The sequence below is a fragment of the Oncorhynchus mykiss genome, chromosome 2 (assembly GCF_013265735.2).
Source record: "Oncorhynchus mykiss isolate Arlee chromosome 2, USDA_OmykA_1.1, whole genome shotgun sequence".
Lineage (NCBI taxonomy): Eukaryota > Metazoa > Chordata > Actinopteri > Salmoniformes > Salmonidae > Oncorhynchus > Oncorhynchus mykiss.
Window position 1 is genome coordinate 91357195 of NC_048566.1, and position 23823 is coordinate 91381017.

Sequence of the window (23823 nt, forward strand, 5' to 3'; positions counted from 1 at the left end):
TGAGGTTTTAACGAGGCAGAAGATCGCATTGTTCTTTCCCATTCTTCCCAGAGCAGATAACATTTCCCAGTCAGGCTGAGGTTTTAACGAGGCAGAAGATCGGAAGCTCCACTTTCCCCGTCAGCAGTTGTCCAGTCAAATAATGGTGAGGTCATAATATATATCATTTAAAGATGATCTCTAAAGTGCTAGACATTATGCCATTGCAAGAGAGGAAAGAGTCAACATAACATTGTGTCTGCAACATTGATCAAAGTGGGAAGGGAAGAGGAGCCAGGTTCTCAGACCCTGAACCGTGGTGGCTATTACATTAAAGAATACCTCTGAATCCGCAACAAGAGATACATTAATGTCAATCATTTGAAATAAAGATCACCTCCACGGGGTTGCCAGGTGTGAACATGAGGTGCTGATTCGACGACACCTGGGAAATTGGGTGAGAAAACTCACCTTTAATTTCACAATGCAACATAAAGGTGATGAGTTGTGATACAAAATGCCACACGGCTATGCAAAGTCTGGATAAATTCACTCCCTTTTCCAATTCACAATTATTATTTCAGCACAGCACTGAAAATATCCTGCATGCATTTTGTCTTCATCAATGTTTAAAGGAGATGTTTGAATTTCGTGCATGGAATACATCTTGTTTTCATCGCCTCATTGCAAACATTTTGTATATAGGCCTTCAGTCACTGGTAATCATGCCTCTGAGGCAGGGTATACAAGTATGACGTGACTCTGGCAATTAATTAATATGCAGTAAATAATCAATATTGATATTGGCATGAATAATCAATGAACTGGTGTCATATTTATGTTATAGTGTTGTGATGTGTCGTAATAGGCCTACTGCTCCCGAGGGGTGCAGCGTTCTAAGGCACTATATCTCAGTGCAAGATGTGACATTATTGTCCCTGGTTTGAATCCAGTCTGTATCACATCCAGCCGTGATTTGGAGTTCCATAGGGGGGCGTACAATTGGCCCAGCCTCGTCCGGGTTTGGCCGGGGTAGGCCGTCATTGTCAATAAGATTTTCTTATTAACTGACTTGTCTAGTTAAATAAAGGTTAAATGTAGAAGAATAAAAAAACACATTCAGTTCTAGAATAAAGATTCAAATCTGTTACGAAGTAAATTAGAAAAAGACAAAAAGTGTGTTCAGACCATAACATATTAAAAAACACTCTGCTCTAGGATTGAACCTTTTGAAGACTGGATGAAACATCATTAGGCCCTCATCCTCTTTGTGTCTTACTGCGATGAAGACTCCAAACATGATCTACTGATTTAAATCAAAAGACTGTTTCCCATGTTTGTCTCCAGTGACGTAGGCCTAGGTCTCCAAATACTCATTGTCCAAATGGTACCCTTTTTCCTAGCTGTCTAAACTCAACTCCATTGTGAAGGAAGTTTCTGATGAACTCCACCATTGGAGTTGAGCAGAGACCAGGCTTTTTGGAATTCAGCTCCGACTACATAGATTCGCCCAAGGTCAATACTTTAAAAAATGCTAATAATGAAACGTTTACCTTGTACCTATGACCTTGGGAGAATCAATGTCGTCGGAGCTGAATTCCTCAAAGCCTGGTCTCTGCTCAACGTTGTTGGTGGAGTTCATCATAAACTTCTTTCACCATGGAGTTGAGTTTAGTCAGCTACCTTTTCTCTATGTAGTGTACTACTTTTGACCAAAGAAGTATGGGCCCTGGTCAAAAGTAGTACACTATAAAGGCAATAGGGTGCCATTTAAATCTCACACTATGATGGCCACCTACTGGATCATTCCTTTGAAAATGTTTTCTTGTCCTTTTCCCCCAACAGTTTTATACTTGAAGGGAGATGTTTTAAATTGTTTTCCAGGAAAAATAAGCATTCACAGAAAATAGACTGACTGACAAACAAATAAATAATAAATATAGTTGCAAGCAGCAATGAATGGGGTTCACAGGATGACAGAAAGGACACAAGTTCAGTTGGATTAAAAAGCAAGCACTCTATCATATAGGAACTTTCTTCCTTTATGTGCAATCAGTGAAAGCATTACCATGTTGATTTAATACAACAGGAGTAGACCTTACCGTTAAATATCTGTTGGTACACTCCACATTAGTGTTCCAAAATACTTTAATATACTCTCACAGCTGTAATACGCTCAAGCGGCAGGACTTAATAACGTATTTGGACAACTGACTAGGTACCCCCCTTCCCTTTCCTTTATTTTCCGGTTTCTCATTTTATAGAATAAAATATCCACTTTTCACTACGTTCAGACAACAGTATGTGATTATACAGATATACTAATCATGATATTTCAAATTGTTCTTCTGCATAATTTAAATGGAACATTCATTTGCATGAGACAAAGTCCACTTGATCAATAGTTATTGCTCTGGTATCCTATGGTGCCACTGGTGCCAATGACGTCTGTAGTGCCACCAACTGGTCTGGTGCAGCCATCTAAGGTTGCAGTGACTTTATTTTTACGCAGCTTCTAAGGACATATATGTGACTCATTTCAGGAAACTAGGCGTATGTCGCGCGTCACTACTTCACAAAACAGCCATTTGAACATAAACGTAAAAAAAATAATCTAAATGTTTTTTTTTTGCAGACATGCCTTCTGGAACGGGAACTTTCATGTGCCTTAATAACAAACTTGTATGCCATCTGTAAATAATAATAACCTTTTTAAATTAGGATCCTAGTTGGTTTAGCCAATGAAAAAGACAGGAACCTTCCTGTTAGCCATGATTGGCTAAGATAATGGGAGGGCTGAACATGCCGACAGATGAGTTCGGATTGGTCTGCCGTGTAGCACGCTTCTGTCTATAATATGAGCTGGTCAGTATGTGTAGGTAATCCTTTCAAACGCGTTTAAAAAAAATTGATATCAGTTAGTATAACTGCAAAGGTGATTCTCTCCACTTTCTGGAGGACCAAGTTTTGAAATCAGCGGAATGCACGGTGGAATTAGAGTAGGATAGCTAAGGAGACAGAGAAAATTCTGGCGTTTGATTGCAAATATGCAGACATAGTCAAAAAGAGAACACACAGAAGGCTGTTTTGTATAAAACACCTGTCTCCGGATTACATCTTCAAACTAAGGCAACCCTGGCATCTGACAGAGAGGGAGAAGTGTCCATCTATGTATACGTGTAAGATAGTCTAGCTAGTTACATTTTTAGACATTACATGTTTCTAATTTTGTCAGAAAGTAATTTTCATTTCAAGTTAAAGCGTACTGTTAGCTAGCTAGCTAACATTAGCTGGCTGGTTCGCTAGCTAACGTATGTGTAGTAATATTATTCGTATCTCAAAGCCATTTACATTACTAGTTAAAATCTACTGTTAGCAGCTAGCTAACTTTGAACCTGGTTGGTTAGCTACCTGCAGATTCACGCAGGGTAGTAAGATTATGAGTTGGGATTATGGTTCATTGTTCAGATAGCTAGCTAGCTACATGCCTAAACAAAAGACTCCACTATGCAAGTAACCATTTCAATAGAATGTTCATGATGTCATCGCGACAACTGTCGATAGACGTAGCTGGTAAATTTGCTATGGATATCTACTCCGAGTTCTGAGCACTCATCTGAGTGTGCCAGAGCGCAGAATAACTGTTAAACGAACACTCAACACCAGTTGAATAAAAGTGTAATTCATTTGTCACCAATGCTCTGGATAACATAAAAACAGCCTAACCAGCTCTGCTAGGGTGAGTAAAATGGCCAGAGTGAGCTGTTCCCTCATTTGTGTCTGGAAGTAGCTAGCAAGCTAGCCAACGTTAGCCAGGTAACTTGGGTGCTTGACTGCTGTTGTTTGGTCAGAACGCTTGGATCAACCCTACTCCTTGGCCAGAGCATTCATTGTGCACTATGAATGTTTCGAGAGCGAAACGCTCAGAATTTACAAATGGACAATCTGACAATGCTCTGAGTTTACAAACACCCAGAGCACACTCTGAGCACACTCTGGCACTCCAGAATGAATTTACGAACACACCCATAGTATAACCAGCCTTTAGTCTTGAGATCTTTGGTAGTTTAGTACATGGCCTCACATATGAATCCTTAAAGAGCTGGGTGTGGCTAAAGCTTAAGAGTGTGTGGACAATGCTGAATTAGTATAGACAAAGAAGAGCTCTCCCGTAGGTGTACAAAAAATTCAAGGGACACTTTCTCAAAAGTAAGGTTACAAGTTTTTCAACTTTCAAAGCATAATTATATTCCCATTGTTCCCCAACTGTAGTGTATGATATACAATTTTCTAGCTCTGAGTCTCCACTTTTATCCAATGTAAAAAACACCATTTAAAATTTTGCTACATAAGACCGAATTGAGCCGTCGGTCACATATACTGAACAAAAATATAAACGCAACATGCAAAAATTTCAGCGATTTTACTGAATAACAGTTCATATAAGGAAATAAGTCAATTTAAATAAATTCATCAGGCCCTAATCTATGGATTTCATATGACTGGGCAGGAGCACCCACTCGGCCGCCAGGACCAGCCAATCAGAATGAGTTGTTTCCCAACAAAAGGGCTTTATTACAGTCAGAAATACACCTCAGTTTCATCAGCTGTCTGGGTGGCTGGTCTCGGACGATCCCACAGGTGAAGAAGCCGAATGTGGAGGTCCTGGGCTGGTGTGGTTACACGTGGTCTGCGGTTGTGAGGCCAGTTGGACATACTGCCAAATTCTCTGGATTGACGTTAGAGGCGGCTTATGGTAGAGAAATGAACATTCAATTCTCTAGCAACAGCTCTGGTGGACATTCCTGCAGTCATCATGCCAATTGCACGTGGCATTGTGTTGTGTGACAAAACTGCACATTTTAGAGTGGCCTTTTATTGTCCCCAGTACAATCTTGATATGCCACACCTGTCAGGTGGATGGATTACCTTGGAAAAGGAGACATGCTCACTAACAGAGATGTAAACAAATCTTTGCAAAACATTTTAGAGAAATAATATTTTTGTCCGTATGAAACATTTTTGGAATATTTTATTTCAGCTCATGAAACATGGGACCAACACTTTACGTGTTGCGTTTATATTTTTGTTCCATATACATAAGATTTACTACATACCAAATGTCAGTCGGTGTCCATCGGTTAAGTTCTAGTAGCCAGTTGTTGTTGACAATGGCTGAATCATCTACAGGGCTTCACATTACTTTTTTTTGCCACTTGTAACTTATTCAGCCACTTGTCCTTCAGACTGATTTTTTACTTGTATACTGTCCAAAAGCTCAAGTCACTTGTCCAAAATTACAAACAATGGTCTGTAACATCATTTGGCGACAGATATTCATGCAAATATTCAACAATCTGCATAAAAACAATTGGTGTATTTTCCCACCAGAGATGTGTTTCCATCACATTGACTTGTTGCAGATAAAAGGCTGTGCGTGATGACGTAGTGCACAAAAAAAATACCTGTTGCGGTTCAATTCCCATGTACCAAAAACTCCAAGACTCCAAGTTCACTTCAATATGATGGATATTATATCAATATTTGCGCGAATAATAGCGTTTCCACCTATATTTCTCACATAATTAATTTTACAGACACAAAATGATCCTACCTTGTCTACCGTATTTTGTTTTGTCGACAGGCAAGCAGGATGTAGGATGTGAAAGTGGTCCATTAACTGGATGACACATGGTTTGTGTGCTAAATGGCCCCATTTCCCTATATAAGGGCCCTGGTCAAAACGAGTGCACTATAAAGAGAATTTGGGAGGCATAAGGCATTCCATGATGCCGGCTGTTGCGATGGCTTTAGTGGCTATTTTTGGTCAGGCCCCTGTGATTCATCAGGGGGTGTTTGCGGTCTGATGTGGCAGGATGTGTCACACCACTAATTGTCTGACTGGCTCATGGTGGTTTCTCACCGACCTCTGTGCTCTTGGACAGACCTGACCTGAGACTGAGAGCACCGTGGCTGACACAGGAACAAACTGAGCCCACAGGGGCAAATCTGTTTCATATCTGACTCAGCTGAGGAGAATAGAGGTGTAGTTCATCATCCCATGGCTCATACAATGTGCAAGAAATAGCATACTTTATAAGGTACAGTGTTTTGGGTGTGATGAAGAAGCAGTGAAATGTTCAACATGTATTGATCACATCTTTACTAATGCCGCAGAATTGTGCTTTAAAGCAGTATCCAAATCCATAGGATGTAGTGATCACAATATAGTATCCATATCTAGGAAAACTAAAGTTCCAAAGGCTGGGCCTCATATAGTGTATAAGAAGTGTTGTAGTAATTCTTATGTTGACGAGCAACCAGATGCTGCACTTGCAATATTTATGAAATTGCTTATTCCAGTTACTAATAAGCATGCACCCATTAAGAAAACAACTGTAAAAACTGTTAAATCCCCTTCGGATTAATGAGGAATTGAAAAGGGATGTGGTTGAGAGGGATGAGGCAAAAGGTATGGCAGCACAACTGATTGGCAAACATACTGCAAATTGAGAAATCATGTGAGTAAACTAAATAGAAAGAAGAAGAAACTACATTGTGAAACAAAAATACATTCTATAAAGAATGTCAGTAAAAAGCTTTGGAGCACCTTAAATGACATTTTGGCCAAAAAGGCAAACTCGGTTCCATCATTCATTGAATCAGATGACTCATTCATCACAAAACCTACTAATAACTACTTTAATTATTTTTTCTTTGGCAAGATTAGCAAACTTAGGCATTACATGCCAGCAACAAACGCTGACACTATACATCCAATTATATCTGACCAAATTATGAAAGGCAAGCATTGTACTTTTGAATTCCATAAAGTGAGTGTGGAAGACGTGAAAATTGATTGTTGTCTATCAACAATGACAAGCCACCAGGGTCTGACAACTTGGATGGAAAATTACTGAGGATAATAGCTGATGATTTTGCCACTGTTACTTGTCATGTCTTGAATTTAAGCCCGCTAGAAAGTGTATGCCCTCAGGCCTGGAGGGAAGCAAAAGTCATTCCAATATTGTTGATGACAAAAATATTGTGGGGCTGTTTGGTAGATTTTGGTGTGGCTTTTGACATTATCGATCATAGTGGCGCAGGTAGCGTAGTGGTTAGAGCGTTGAACTAGTAACTGAAAGGTTGCAAGATTTAATCCCTGAGCTGACAAGGTAAAAATCTGTCATTCCGCCCCTGAACAAGGCAGTTAACCCACTGTTCCTAGGCCGTCATTGAAAATAAGAATTTGTTCTTAGCTGACTTGCCTAGTTAAATAAAGGTAAATATATATATATATTTGATGTGTGCATAAATATGAGAAGAAAGCGCATGCAACCGGGTGTTGAATACACATGTGCCCAGGGAGACAGCAACCTTACCTTAGACCCAGGGCCAGCTCTGGCTTGACCTCTTGTCTGCTGCTAGAAAAACACATGTGTTATGGCTTTAGATAAAGAGTTACCTGTCTAACAGAACACAGAGTGTGTGCTTTAATGGAAGCCTTTCCAACATAATCCAGGTTAGAATCAGGAATTCCCCAGGGCAGCTGTCTAGGCCCCTTACTTTTTTCAATCTTTACTAATGACATGCAACTGGCTTTGAGTAAAGCCAGTGTGTCTATGTATGCGGATGACTCAACACTATCCATGTCAGCAACCCTTAACAAAGAGCTGCAGTTAGTTTCAGAGTTGCAGAGTGGGTGGCAAGAAATAAGTTAGACCTAAATATTTCTAAAACTAAAAGCATTACATTTGGGACAAATCATTCACTAAACACTAAACCTCAAGTAAATCTTGTAATGAATAATGTTGAAATTGAGCAAGTTGAGGTGACTGAACTGCTTGGAGTAACCACTATGGTCAAAACATATTGATACAACAGTAGCTAAGTTGAGGAGAAGTCTATCCATAATAAAGTGCTGCTCTGCCTTCTTAACAACACTATCAACAAAGCAGGTCCTACAGGCCCTAGTTTTGTCGCACCTGGACTACTGTTCAGTCGTGTGGTCAGGTGCCACAAAGAGGGACTTAGGAAAACAATACAACAATTACAATAGGCTCGGAACAGGGCAGCACGGCTGGCCCTTAAAAGTACACGGGGAGCTAACATTAATGATATGCATGTCAATCTCTCCTGGCTCAAAGTTTTTGTACGAAGTTTTGACAAGCTGAATTGTTTATAAAAATATATATATATTTTACCTTCATTTAACTAGGCAAGTCAGCTAAGAACAAATTCTTACAGACAGCTTACAGACAGCTTGTGAATGCCGAGCTGTTTAAACTACTAGCACATAGCTCGGACACCAATGCATACCCCACAAGACACCAGAGGTCTCTTCACAATCCCCCGGTCCAGAACAAACCTTGGGTGGCGCACAGTACTACATAGAGCCATGACTACATGGAACTCTATTCCACATCAGGTAACTGATGCAAGCAGTAGAGTCAGATTAAAAAAACTGGTAAAAATACACCTTATGGAACAGCAGGGACTGTGAAGCAACATAAATATAGGCACAGACAACATGCATACACACACACATGATAACACACACACTATACACACATGTACATTGTAATATTGTTGTATGGTGGTATTATACATTTTGTATTGTAGATACGTGTATGTAGTGGTGTAATAATGTTATATGATGTATTGTTTTATATGTCATGTGTCTTAATGTGTTTGGTCCCCAGGAAGAGTAGCTGCTGCTAATAGGGATCCCTAATAAATACAAATTCAAATACAAATGTCTGGAATTAAATCATTAATGCATGTTTTCCCTTATAATTAAAGTCCCCAAGCCTCTCATCATGCAACAAGGTTTACAATGTTGGAATGCAAAATGACTCATTGTTGGCACACCATATTAAAAATGTTTTGAAATTAATAGGCCTACATTTATTAATGATTTAATGCATAATTTATCAATTATTTATCAATTAAAATGTTTTTTGAAAAAGATCATTAAAGCAAGCAAGCCTTGTAGATGTTCAATATAATAGTCGCTGTAAACGGACTCGTAAAGCTTTATAGTTTACACAGGTGGTTTATGGAAACTGTTAGCGACATAGGATGAGATAGACAGTTACCATATTCTCCAATCTGGGCGCGTTAAGCATCACTGGTCCACGCGCTGCCTCCAGTCTCCCTGCAGTCGAAGGGAGGAGAGCGAGACAATACGCAGCACCTCCATACATGTAGTGATGCAACTGTTGTATTAAGGTTTCATATATTGTATATTTCTAGAATTCCTTCATCTGAGAGGGAGGAGAACCCTTAGACACTCGGGACAGGTCGGTCGGCGCTTCTACGGCAGCAAAGAATTCAAGAGCTGAAGACTGACTGTAGCAGAGTTGTAGGGCGACCGTAAAGCGAGCACTCGACGGTTTCATTAGATGCGTTTGCAGAGAAGTAAAGCATGACAACATACTCCGCGGGGTAAAACGACGACATTATGTTTTGACGTGAGTAACCTATTTTTACATATTCCGTATACAGTAATATCTGCAATGTTTTTAAGATTGGCAATGTTATGGATGTGGAGCTTTACTGTAGATAAATAGCCCAAGCAAGAATGTAAGACGTTATTTCACTGGTCTACACATAAAGTATGTTAGCCTACACACAAATACTACAAACTTGGCTTCTTACCCATGCTTTTAAGGTTATCCTGAGGTATAGCCCACATCTACTGTAAATACAGTTGCAGTAGGTTAGCCTATAATAACCTTCACTTCAGTGTATAAATACAGTTAGATTCCAAAAAGAAGCAACCTACTTCATTCAACAATGTTAGATTGACAGGAGTCAAGAATGTCTAACTTTGAGATAGGCTATTATTGTTGAATAAACTGCAGAGGGCACACATGTAACACAAAACAAAACACATCCATTGCTGTAGTCCTCATATCTAAATAGTAGTTCATACATTGCTGTAGTAGCTAGTAGTAGTTGCTGTAGTAGCTAGTAGTAGTTGCTGTAGTTTTCCTAATTCTGTAGAACAGCTTGTGTCCTGGGGTGGTGAGAGTGACAGCACCATGGCTCATCTAAGGGGCCTGTGGCCAAACAGCTACTCATTACTGTGCAGCAGCAGCTCTGGATTCTGTTGGCTGCAGACTGCGTGTGGCTCATCATCAGGGGTCACTGTGACGGGTGTTGCATCGTGATGAAACTACTTTTTTTTTAAATACTAAGACACACTGAGTAAGGTTAACTAAATGAATTCATCTGAATTCACATACCAAAAATCAATAACAGATCATTAAAACCTTTAATACAGCAGTATCACAAGTATTACATTACAATATATGTTTTCTGTTATAATTGTGTCATAATGCTGTCTCTTAGCCTATTATTATTCATCTCCTACATAAACACGAGAATTTACAACAATTTATAACAACATCGTTAAATGGAAGCTTTTCTAAGGTCCTCGATACACGCCCTTCACCTGGACTCATACTTAGTTGCTCCTTGACTAGAATTTTACAGGCTCACACACATAGCACTGATTCTAGCGTTCGTCTGCCGATTATTCAGGGCGCTGTGTTTTAGGGGGCCACCCGCTGTCTGACTGCTGACATTTTCAGGTGATTCTACATCTAAAATCGGTGAACACTCGGTTTGCAAATTGCGTTCAGAGGTGCTTAGTACTCTCGGCCAGCAAACACTATTGGTGTGTCTGAGCCCTAATTTCTTACTAGACTGAAATTGTGTAACCAGTCAACTATCCATGTTTTTTTCCCACTCTCCAAAATGAACAGTGGTTCGCAAACATTTTAGCTTACTGTACCCCCCCCAATATATTTTGGAATCCTAGAAACAAAATGATTTATATTAAGAAGCAAAGTGGAAGGCAGCATTGTTTTTGTTTGGAACAGGCTGCTGACGGCATTTGACCTAACAGAACAGCATGCAAACGTACACTGAGATTACAAATCATTAAGAACACGTTCGTAATAGTGAGCTATACCCCCTTTTGCCCTCAGAATAGCCTCATTTTGTCGGGGCATGGACTCTACAAGGTGTCTAAAGGGTCCACAGGCATGCTGGCCCATGTTGACTCCAATGCTTCCCACAGTTGCAGTTCTTGACACATTTAAACCGGTGCACCTGGCACCCTCTGAATAGTACACATACACTATCCATGTCTTAAATCCTTCTTTAACCTGTCTCCTCCCCTTCATCTACACTAATTGAAGTGGATTTAACAAGTGACATCAATAAGGGATCCTAGCTTTCACCTGGATTCACCTGGTCAGTCTATATCACGGAAGCCAATGTCATATACACTCAGTATATCGTGAAACTAACAGCGTGGAGGAGGAACTTCGCTGCTTGAGTGACAGGGGGCGGGGCTTTGTGTGTATGGGAACCAGCCACAAGAGAAAAGAGGGAGAGAGACGACAAACAAGAGTAAACTATAAAAACTGACGTTACAGCAGACAGAGTAAACTATAAAACTGACGTTACACGCAGATAGAGTAAACTATAAAAACGAACGTTACAGCAGATAGAGTAAACTATAAAAACGGACGTTACACGCAGACAGAGTAAACTATAAAAACGGACGTTACACGCAGATAGAGTAAACTATAAAAACGGACGTTACACGCAGACAGAGTAAACTATAAAAACGGACGTTACAGCAGATAGAGTAAACTATAAAAACGGACGTTACACGCAGATAGAGTAAACTATAAAAACTGACGTTACACGCAGATAGAGTAAACTATAAAAACGGACGTTACACGCAGACAGAGTAAACTATAAAAACGGACGTTACACGCAGACAGAGTAAACTATAAAAACGGACGTTACACGCAGATAGAGTAAACTATAAAAACGGACGTTACACGCAGATAGAGTAAACTATAAAAACGGACGTTACAGCAGATAGAGTAAACTATAAAAACGGACGTTACACGCAGATAGAGTAAACTATAAAAACGGACGTTACAGCAGATAGAGTAAACTATAAAAACGGACGTTACACGCAGATAGAGTAAACTATAAAAACGGACGTTACAGCAGATAGAGTAAACTATAAAAACGGACGTTACAGCAGATAGAGTAAACTATAAAAACGGACGTTACAGCAGATAGAGTAAACTATAAAAATGGACGTTACAGCAGATAGAGTAAACTATAAAAACGGACGTTACACGCAGACGGAGTAAACTGTAAAAATGGACGTGGCGTTTCAAAATAATGTGAAATTGATATCTCTTGTGATATGTATATTGCACTTTAATATTGTAATTTCGATGTGAATTCGATTAATTGTGTAGCCCTACTCCCGATTGCATTTTGCACTTCCCAGGGTACCACCTCATTTGCATTTTACAAACAGGTCTATGTTGAGTCTTCCTAAGTACCCCCTGTGGATAGGCCAAGTACCCCCCAGGTTGAGAACCTCTGATTAACAGAACGTATACTCACATTACATGTATACTTCAAATCTAAAGGTTTCAGTTTCTTCTCTTTTCAGTTTAGCAAATTTCATAACGGCATGTTAAATGTGTGTTTCTAAAAATAAAATAATCAAGACTGACATTTTGTTCTACATATTCTTAATTGTTGACTGTCAAAGGGTCCATAGACAGTGTGTGAGTCATCTGAGCGGCCATCTAGATGAACTAGGCAGGCAGCATCTCCAGTATCTTTCGCATCTTTCTGTGAAAGGTTAGACAAATGCCACAAATAATTGTCAAGAGCAGTTTCCTTATAATGTCTTTCCGTTGGCTTGCCACTATGATTATCCGAGGAGGATAAGGTCAGAGGGGCCAATGAATATCTAGTCGGCCTTTCGGTGTCTGTGTGGAAGCCATCAAGCTTACTGTGACAGTAAGGATGTGAGACTGTGAGCCGTAATCATTGACAAATGAAGACTGTCTGTGACGGTGAAAGTGGATTTCTGGCTGCACCTCTTGTTTCTGTGCATCCAGTCACTGCTGCGGCCGTCCCAAATGACACCCTATTCCCCATAAAGTGCACTACTTCTGGTCAAAAGCAGTGCACTATATAGGGGAAATTATGCCATTTTGGACACACAGCCTGTGTAAAGAGGCCTTAGAGCCAGCTGCTGACAGACTGTATGAATGAATGGACTGTGTCTGTGTGGACTTTGCCATGTTAAGCAGGATTACTACAGTAAGTCAAGCACCAATGCCAAGATTAGCAGTGGAAAGCAAGGATGCGTCCCAAATGGCACCATAGTCTCTATTTAGTGCACTACTTTTGATCAGGACCCTCTTTATATAGGGGATAGGGTGCCATTTGGATTCGCAGCCCAAGACTCTTAACACTCTAGGCATGGATCTAGCTCCCATCTCGGTGGGATCAGAGATGCAGCTCTGATGGCCGCCGAGTGCTTAACTGGTTCACTAAGCATCATGCTGATGCAGGGCTTGAATTACATGTTTATAAAAGAGGTAGAAATCGAAAAAGAACCGGCTGTATGTATGCCCTTCCTCGTTTTGTCACCAGTGCTTTTGTCTGCCCTGCTTGCAGTGTTTACTCAAGATTTGAGATTTTAGTTTTGAGTGGAGATGTGTGATGGCCCTCAAAGCTGCATCCCTAGATACAAGATTTTGAATAGAAAAAAAACAAACTTTTTCATCAAATGGGCTTTTCATGTAGGTAGCAATTTTATTCCACTGTGTAGTTACTGCCACAAATGGTATTTTCTTTCAAAGGGTATCCTTTTGAATGCCCCTTTCAATTCAAGCCCTTATTCCTGCTTTTACACCCTATTTTCAAACTTGTTGGCCTCATGTTTTCAGATATCTCAAAATTAAGTTCTGAGTGACAAGGTGTAACAAGGTGTGAGCCAAGTGACGTTTCTTTTGTTCCCTTAAAACAGATAGAAGCAACTATCTAGGAGCTGCTATAGTGTTAGAGACATTCCATCAACAGTCAAGTGTTTATCGCCCCATAAAGTTCCTTTATTCTGCAGTTTGACATCAAAAGGGGGTTTGTTGATATCGGTTGACAGACAAATTAACAGCATGCTAGTCCAAGACATTCCCATTGAGAGAATGATAATTAGATGTCTGTTTTTAATACACTGAACATTTAATAGGAGGGCCTGTGATTGTCAAACTGCTGGTGTTGGGGAATTAACACAATGTCTACAAGGAATTGAGAGGCACAGGTTGATTATTTTTGCTCTACCGATCATTTCACCTTTCACTTGGCAGTCTGAGATTTTGAACTTGAAGCTAAAATAAAAGATTCTTAATAAAACAAACTATACTATGTAAAATATCAGGACACAGAGATAGTCACATGGTGGCCAAATGTTCTCATTATTTGCTGTTAAAAATCATCATAGAGGCATCTTGTTGAACACTGGCGAGGCATTGCTGAATTGATCTGATTTGTATTTGTATTTATTATGGATCCCCATTAGTTCCTGCCAAGGCAGCAGCAACTCTTCCTGGGGTTTATTATGGATCCCCATTAGTTCCTGCCAAGGCAGCAGCTACCCCTCCTCAGGGTTTATTATGGATCCCCATTAGTTCCTGCCAAGGCAGCAGCTACTCTTCCTGGGGTTTATTATGGATCCCCATTAGTTCCTGCCAAGGCAGCAGCTACCCCTCCTCAGGGTTTATTATGGATCCCCATTAGTTCCTGCCAAGGCAACAGCTACCCCTCCTCTGGGTTTATTATGGATCCCCATTAGTTCCTGCCAAGGCAGCAGCAACTCTTCCTGGGGTTTATTATGGATCCCCATTAGTTCCTGCCAAGGCAGCAGCTCTACCCCTCCTCAGGGTTTATTATGGATCCCCATTAGTTCCTGCCAAGGCAGCAGCTACCCCTCCTCGGGGTTTATTATGGATCCCCATTAGTTCCTGCCAAGGCAGCAGCTACCCCTCCTCGGGGTTTATTATGGATCCCCATTAGTTCGTGCCAAGGCAGCAGCTACTCTTCCTCGGGGTTTATTATGGATCCCCATTAGTTCCTGCCAAGGCAGCCGCTACCCCTCCTCTGGGTTTATTATGGATCCCCATTAGTTCCTGCCAAGGCAGCAGCTACCCCTCCTCGGGGTTTATTATGGATCCCCATTAGTTCCTGCCAAGGCAGCAGCTACCCCTCCTCTGGGTTTATTATGGATCCCCATTAGTTCCTGCCAAGGCAGCAGCTTCTCTTCCTGGCGTTTATTATGGATCCCCATTAGTTCCTGCCAAGGCAGCAGCTACTCTTCCTCGGGGTTTATTATGGATCCCCATTAGTTCCTGCGAGGCAGCAGCTTCTCTTCATGTGGTTTATTATGGATCCCCATTAGTTCCTGCCAAGGCAGCAGCTTCTCTTCCTAGGGTTTATTATGGATCCCCATTAGTTCCTGCCAAGGCAGCAGCTTCTCTTCCTGGGGTTTATTATGGATCCCCATTAGTTCCTGCCAAGGCAGCAGCTTCTCTTCCTGGGGTTTATTATGGATCCCCATTAGTTCCTGCCAAGGCAGCAGCTACTCTTCCTGGGGTTTATTATGGATCCCCATTAGTTCCTGCCAAGGCAGCAGCTTCTCTTCATGGGGTACATTATGGATCCCCATTAGTTCCTGCCAAAGCAGCAGCTTCTCTTCCTGGGGTTTATTATGGATCCCCATTAGTTCCTGCCAAGGCAGCAGCTTCTCTTTCTGGGGTCCAGCATAATTAAGGCAGTTATATACAACTAAAAACATTACATTACACTTCACAACAGATTTCACAACACTATTCTACTACCACATACTGTATCTACAACACAAAATCCATGTGTACTTGTGTGTATAATGCGTATGTTATCATGTGTGTGTATGCGTGTGTCTGTGCCTGTGTGTGTGTGTGTGTGTGTGTGTGTGTGTGTGTGTGTGTGTGTGTGTTTGTCTCCACTGTACCGTAAGGTGTAGTTTTATATTTTTTTATCTGATTTTACTGCTATTGTCATGAGGAAAAGTTCATGTTCTGAAGCTTGTGCTCTTTAACCACCGTTATAATGTAATGTGCTGTGAGTCACAGATGGCATCGTTGATGGCAGAGGGTACTGTAAGGAGAGACGCTAAATACATTTGTCAAAAAATGTCAAGCACTCACTCATTTTAAGTGATTCACTCTTTATTTAATAGCATCTCCAGCCACTCGTTTGTGTGGGTTGCCTTTGGCAGCCCGCCGTTTTCCATTGTTCATTTCTGCATCTTGCTGTGTCAATCATTTAGTTGGTTACCTGCCGCACTCGCTGGCTGCATTAGCAATACAATGTCCATATCTGTAACCATGTAATCAATGAGAGACAACGTGCTGAAGTAGTCTTGGCACAGTTTAACTGCTGTTATAATCTCATACAGTTGTGTTTCTTTTGAAGCACTTCAATAAAGGTTAAATAAAAACATAAAAATGTATTTTGAAGCAGTTATAGCTAGGTTTTCACTTTAAATTGGGGGAGAGGGGGTTCATTTTTATCCAAAATAGTACGTTTCTGGGAAACCATACACAAAATTAATTATTTGACCAAATGTTTAGGAAGAAATCTTTCTTTCATGGAGTTTGTGAAAGAACAAACCACATGGAAAAAGTGTGAAGTAAGGTCCAAAAAACAGATTTTCACTAAGTCAAATTTATTTATTGTGTTAGAGATCATTTTAAGATTGTTTCATACATCAGTTGGGGTCTCTATAAGCTTCAATATGATAGTGAAACCTTGTAACTGTATGGGCTAATATAGACAAAATGTTTGCCTTGGGGAAAGTTGAGCCAATGGCCATGGGGTAAGTTGAACCAATGGTTGAGCCAATGGCAAGTTAAGCAAATTGAAGTGTTTTCTTCCCAGGCACAATGCAAGGCATTATCGCTGGGATATGAGGTAACAACAGGGCCTGGCCTATGTTAAAGATGTTTTTCTGTTGCTCATTCGAAAAACAAGATTTCAGTCTTGGATGTGTATTTCCTGACTGATTCCACATTTCGTTGATGATGTTTGTACCCCATGATACGCTGTAGACGTGGAAGCCTATTTCACTTCCTCAAAATCCCCAGAATGAATCTAAGATAACTCAAGAAATCTGTAATACATTTTGACGTTTTTGCCGAGGATGTTTTGGTTGCGCAATTTTATATCAACCTACTTACTGTAAGTTGTTTGGTTCAGTATTTCTCAAGTAAATAAAGTCAGACCTGCTGGGCACGTCTTTCTCACTCTCTATGCTATTTGATAGAGAGCAATCACCACAGCTGTTCATGTCAGTGGGCAAATGGTCATTGTCAAATAAACTACCCGTTTTGACGCACGGATGTTCCAAACTCCGTTTTAGACCAGACTGACTCTATGGCCCAAGTTATGTTATTTACCCTTTGTAGTACATTTTGACACTAGAATAACAGTTTCTGACTCAAATCAATGCCACATAGGCCATTTTCAAAGGGATTTGTTGCTTTTTAAAGGCAGTCGCTCTTTAAAGGTGTTACAAAAAGTACATTGTTTGTTAGGTGTTAAGCCTGTGTTAAAATATACTTAAAATGATTAAAAGACAATAAAACAATTGTGATCGTGTTGAATTCTGTTTGGGAAATAAAGATAGACTTGGTTTTAAAAAGATAATGGTAATATTTAATTCAGTACAGAAATGTGTAGGCGGCTTAACTTATCCTGCGGCTCAACTTACCTCACACACGGTGCCAGGAGACCACTTTTTTTGGACAGCTATGTTTTCAAAACGGTTATGTTTACATGAATTCTGATTATTTATAGGGAAACACAACATCCGGAAATACATGAAGATATCTTTGTTAGAGAGAATACTATATTTCCCTTGACGGAGTGATGCGGAATTTAAAAAAGGCTCAACTTATCCCACTCTCCCCTATCGTCACATGGGGCTAAATATAGTATCTTAGATGAGTAGTTTCAAAATGTCATAATAATTCCCATTATGTGCATACATTTATGCTCTTTGGATTGATTTACCAATTAACCTGTAGTACTATAAATTATCTGTGTATTATTTATGCAACTTGTAGGCTATACAGTAGGCTATAACTTCAAACCTGATAAAACCTGATAAAATAATATCCCTTTTGAATGCATATGTTGCATATCTATCAGTTATGTCCAGAGGGGTCTGCAGGACCAAAATGCACTTCCATCCCTGAAGAGAAAAGTGCCATCGCTGTCTTTTAACATCCAGGTTGTATGAACTGTAATCTGAATCTTGATTTTGATGCGTTTATTAGGGGTGTAACAATTCTCCAAGCCCACGGTTAAATTATGTATTGCGGTTTTGGGGTCACAGTTCAGTTCGCTTTTGGTACAGCGGTGAAAATGAAATGCCAACAGTTACTGGAGTTAATTTTTGTTTATTCAAGAAAATACAAAGTGTTGGTATTCCTGATTGTGAAAACACACGATTACTCATAAAAAAAACACTAAAATAAAGTGCAATATGTGTGTAAAGTCAATATGTAAACGAAGAGAAAAATATTCACAGGTGTGTGACTCTCATAAAGGCGGTGTGTCTATAGCACAGTATTTTTCACCTCCCACTCCGGGGTAATGTGATGGGGCTGTCACTGTTAAGTAGCTCTCTGTAGCCCTGGAGGTCCACCATCTGCAGTAAGTGCACCATAGGGTACATTGGCCAATTCATTGAAAACTTTGGCTTTGGCTTGCTTATATTGAGCAGGTACTACCTGTTTGCTGAAATTGGTGCGAGACGGAAGTTCGTAACGTGGCTCTACCACTTTCACAAGGTGCTAAAACCGTCTATTCTCAATCACTGAGAATAGGCGCATATCCACGGCTATAAACACTAATCGCGCTTGGAATTTCCTTAGCCTGGTCAGAATCAGCTGTGAAGAGCTGCTTGAATGCAGAGGGGAAGCGAAGTTGTGTTGTTGTTTCTTTGCATTTCTGTCTGGCTCCGGTGGTAGGAATATTGGGGTGATTTTGGCGTAAATGTATCAAAATGTTTGAGGTGTTGGCAGCAACATAGGCTGTTCTCGATGAGCAGTGGCAACAAATGTTAACGTTTTATACACAGCTCTTTGTCCATCGCCGTTGTAATCTACTTGGAAGCCAACATTTTCCCAAACTGGAGATTTAAACGATGATGGAGGATCCTCTTGGTTTATTGACCCCACCAATCGCCATCGTACAGAACTAGTTCCCGGCTCACAAATGGATAGTTTGAAATTCCGCAATTAAGATTTGAATTTGGATTACATTGTGCACATAGGCTCTAGTTGTTTTAAAAGAATAGCCTGAAATGTTTTTTTCAGTTCAGATTTCATCAAGCGGCATACAGCACAGCGTAGGCTTTGCCTAAATATATTTAAATATATTTTTTCATGTATTCATTCGCGTTCACAGTGCGGACCAAACCGAGTTCCCTGTACTGAACAGTTTGGTACAAATAGGTGTATCGTTACGCCCGTAGCGTTTATACTACAAAAGACACTGTGTTATTGAGGCATTATGTCATTCAGCCTTCAGGGGGGAGGATATTGGCAGATACATGAAAGGACTTGGCTGTAGTATAGTGAGAGATAATAATAATAATGGAATGGAAATGTGTTTCTTCATATCCCCCTGAGACACCCGCAGGGAGTGGGGTCACAGCCAGGGTCACCATTGTCCAGCGCCCCTGGAGCTCTGGTCAAAAGTATAGTGCACTATGTAGGGAATCCGCTGCCATTTGCAAGCAGCTAAAGTAAACGGTCCACAGTGAGGGATGAATAATATTCAACATAGCCGGCACAAACAATAGCACACAGCAAAGGAGAGAGGCTATGGATTATATAATGGAACTGTGTACCATTGAGCCGATGGCGGAGATTGCAATTAATGCTCATGGCTCCTCAGAGGGATCTTCGAGGAACCAGTAGTTGTCTGCAGTGGAGTGAGCATGGTGGAGATGATAATGAGGGGTAATGTGGTGCTTGTAAGCAGCATGAAAGTGCCAAAGGAATCAAAGACGAGAAGACACAGAGTCCTCCATTAAATATACGTCAATGACAGTGGAAACAAAGAACAAAGACCTAAACTCTTCATGTGTTTGTTAACGGTGGGGTGTGTGTGTGTGCGTGCGTGTGTATGGGGAGGATAGTTGAAATAGCTTATTTATGAAGGCATCAACCCCCCACCCCCTATCACGCCAGCTGTTTATGACACTACAGTGGAGGCTTTGATCATCAGGCCAAGGGCACAGAGCTTGACGTGACAGATGCAGACCAGAAGGTAGGAACCGTAATTGTTGCTCTCTCACTCAAGTTTTTAAAATAGATGTGTCTCTTCATATCACAGCATTTCTTTACTCCACCGCCAAGTATTGTGTTTTTATATCCCTCGTGAAAATACCCCAAAATATGTTTTGGACACACCCCCTAAGCTATAGTGCCACGCAATACAGATAAGATCTACTATTGCACTGTGAATAATAGTGCCTCTAACGACTTCAGGTAAATTATTTTTCCAATAATGAGCTGGCAACTTGTACACAATTACAATTTTGAACTCAAAGAGACAATAGCATTATCACAACAGTCAACAGTAGTACAAGGTGCCTTGGGAAAGTCCATTCAAAACAGGAGGAATGTTGCACCTGCTACCGGAGCTGCGAATTGTCGTCACTAATTTATTACCAGGCATTTCAGACAACGCAGGTGCCCAAACCCCGTACTCATCTGACCTGGAAATGACTGCAAGCCAAACAGCTGCTTCATACATTCATGTCTGAATTGCTGTCATGCACTTGATTGTCCCTATTGAGTGTAATCTAATTATATGATAAGCATAGTAGGCATATATTCTTTGCAAAAAAAGCTATATGAATGCTTTTTGAATTCCTACATTTCTGTCATGCGGGGTTACAGGTACAATATTTAAATTCATATAATGTCATATTGAATCCATATGTCACGATCGTGTGGAGAGACAGACCGTGATTGGAGTTCCACATCTTTATTTTTAGTGAAACTTAAAACAAACCAAGAAACAAACAACGACCGTGCAGTACTGCGGTGCAACATGCACTCACTCAAAAACAATATCCCGCAAAGCAGGTGGGAACAGGGAACCCTTAAGTATGATCCCCAACGGACATCAGCTGCCTCTAATTGGGAACCATACCAAGAGCACCAACATAGAAATATATAACCTAGAACACCCTCTAGTCACACCCTGACCTACTACACCATAGTGAACCAAGGGCTCTCTATGGTCAGGGAGTGACACCATATTTGTTTTATTCATTATTTCATACATTGTACCTGTGGGTTGCCACTCAGAAGAAGACAACAAGAAGAGAAAATAAAACAACATTACAAAAGGTGCATAATTACAAAATATTGATCATTCAGATCATTTTTTAGAGTTTAAATAATAATAATTTCAGTATAAACAGGAAAAGAAAACAAAAAAAGAAGTGGGCCTCCAACCCCAACCTCCCATCCCATCCCATCCCATCCCCCCAACCAGCAAACAAACTTGTAATTTCTCAAGTAAGGCCCTATGCTGTAGGTGATTTATCGTAATTAATTATATCAACAAAATGTCCACGATAAGTCGTCGGTGTGGTCAGTGTCAATCATTTTTGGTTTATCGTCCCAGCTCTAGTTGACATGGAACATATTAAAAAAGCTACCTGATCTAATATTAAGCTCGCTCCACGTTTTCATAAAGGTAGCAGACCTGCGTTTAAATACATCTCTATTTGAGTATTTGTTATTTTAAATACTTTTTTCTGTGTATTTTAGTATTTTCAAATACTTTTATTGGAATGTTTGCATGGTTATTTGTAAAAAAAAAATAATGAAATGGTCTTCCAAATTGTATTTAAAATAATTTTCAAAAACGTATTTTAAATACTATTTTCAAATACCTGGGTTAAATGTATGGCAGTGTATTTGAGTCAGTGTATGTGAGTATTTTCAAATACTTTCCAAGTGTATTTCCAAATACATTGTATTATTCAACTACTTGATTTTTCCAATAAAGGTAATCTGAATACTTACTTCGGAATGTATGTGAAAGTAATTGAGATATTTGAAATAGTACTTGAACCCAGGCCTGATAGGTAGTCACCATAATTATTAAATACATTAATAATATGAAATGCATACACTTCTCTTGCCACTGACGTTTACACCTCAGGGAAATAATTACTATAGCATTGACACACCATGCATGAGATTTGCATGGCTAGTTAATTCAAGGCAAGGCTATGCTACCCTAGAGCACTCCAGCAGTAGCTGTCAGGGAAACAATTATTTCTACCCAATTATTTTCTCCTCTGAGACAGAGGCGTAAAAGTGAATTGGATATTGGAGGAACTGTTTTATGTTGCTTCTTTCAAGGTTTTTTCTTTTATTGATGTCAGGTCTTTACCAAAGTCTTGTATGCATCACAGAGGATAATTATATCCTACAATAGATCCATAATGCTATAAACAAGACTGCTGACTTATGGAGACCAGACAAATGACCAATCAATATATTTCATAGAGACACATTTATTTTTAAAATTACATTTGCAATGTTTTTCCTTTTCTTGAGTATCTTATTTGCCTGATGACAAACTGAATTCTTCCGCAGGTCTATTGTGTACCCTACAGTCTGAGGGGGGGGGGGGGGGGGGGGGGGGGTTAAAGGTACAATATTTTAATTAATATAATTTCATACTGTTCCATTTTTTTCATTATTTCACTTATTGTACCTGTGGGCTGCCACTCAGACGAAGAAGACCACAAGATGAGAATTAATCAAATAAATATTACAAAAGGTGCATAATTACAAATTGATAATAATAAATTCAGTATTCAGTATGAACAGGAAAAGAAAACAAAAAAGAAGTGGGCCTCCACCCCCAACCTCCCATCCCATCCCATCCCCCCAACCAACAAACTTCACATACAGTGGCTTGCGGAAATATTCACCCCCCCCCTTGCCATTTTTCCTATTTTGTTGCCTCATAACTTGGAATTAAAATAGATTTTTGGGGGGGTTTGTATCATTTGATTTACACAACATGCCTCCACACTTTGAAGATGCAAAACATGTTTTTTGTGTGAAACAAACAAGAAATAAGACAAAAAAACAGAAAACTTGAGTGTGCATAACTATTCACCCCCCTAAAGTCAATACTTTGTAGAGCCACCTTTTGCAGCAATTACAGCTGCAAGTCTCTTGGGGTATGTCTCTATAAGCTTGGCACATCTGGCCACTGTTTTTTTTCCATTCTTCAAGGCAAAACTGTTCTAGATCCTTCAAGTTGGATGGGTTCCGATGGTGTACAGCAATCTTTAAGTCATACCACAGATTATCAATTGGATTGAGGTCTGGGCTTTGACTAGGCCATTCCAAGACATTTAAATGTTTCCCCTTAAACCACTCAAGTGTTGCTTTAGCAGTATGCTTAGGGTCATTGTCCTGCTGGAAGGTGAACCTCCGTCCCAGTCTCAAATCTCTGGAAGACTGAAACAGGTTTCCCTTAAGAATTTCCCTGTATTTAGCGCCATCCATCATTACTTCAATTCTGACCAGTTTCCCAGTCCCTGCCTATTAAAACATCCACAGCATGATGCCTCTTATCAAGGAGTGATAAGAGGTATTGGGCTTGCGCCAGACAGTGTTTTCCTTGATGGACAAAAAGCTCAATTTTCGTCTCATCTGACCAGAGTACCTTCTTCCATATGTGTGGGGAGTCTCCCACATGCCTTTTGGCGAACACCAAACGTGTTTTCTTATTTCTTTATTTCTTCTGGCCACTCTTCCGTAAAGCCCAACTCTGTGGAGTGTACGACTTAAAGTGGTCCTATGGACAGATACTCCAATAGCCTACAACAGATCCATGATGCAATAAAAC

At 40.2% G+C, this 23823-nt stretch overlaps 1 protein-coding gene across 1 annotated transcript in view; it reads left to right on the forward strand.

Moving 5' to 3' along the window:
- Positions 1–9087: 9087 nt before the first annotated feature.
- Positions 9088–23823, forward strand: part of mgat4c (mgat4 family member C) — a 177484-nt gene continuing 162748 nt past the window's right edge. The window contains exon 1 of the mRNA XM_021576735.2: positions 9088–9452. The gene's annotated coding sequence lies outside the window, so the exon portion shown is untranslated. The remainder of the gene's footprint in view (positions 9453–23823) is intronic.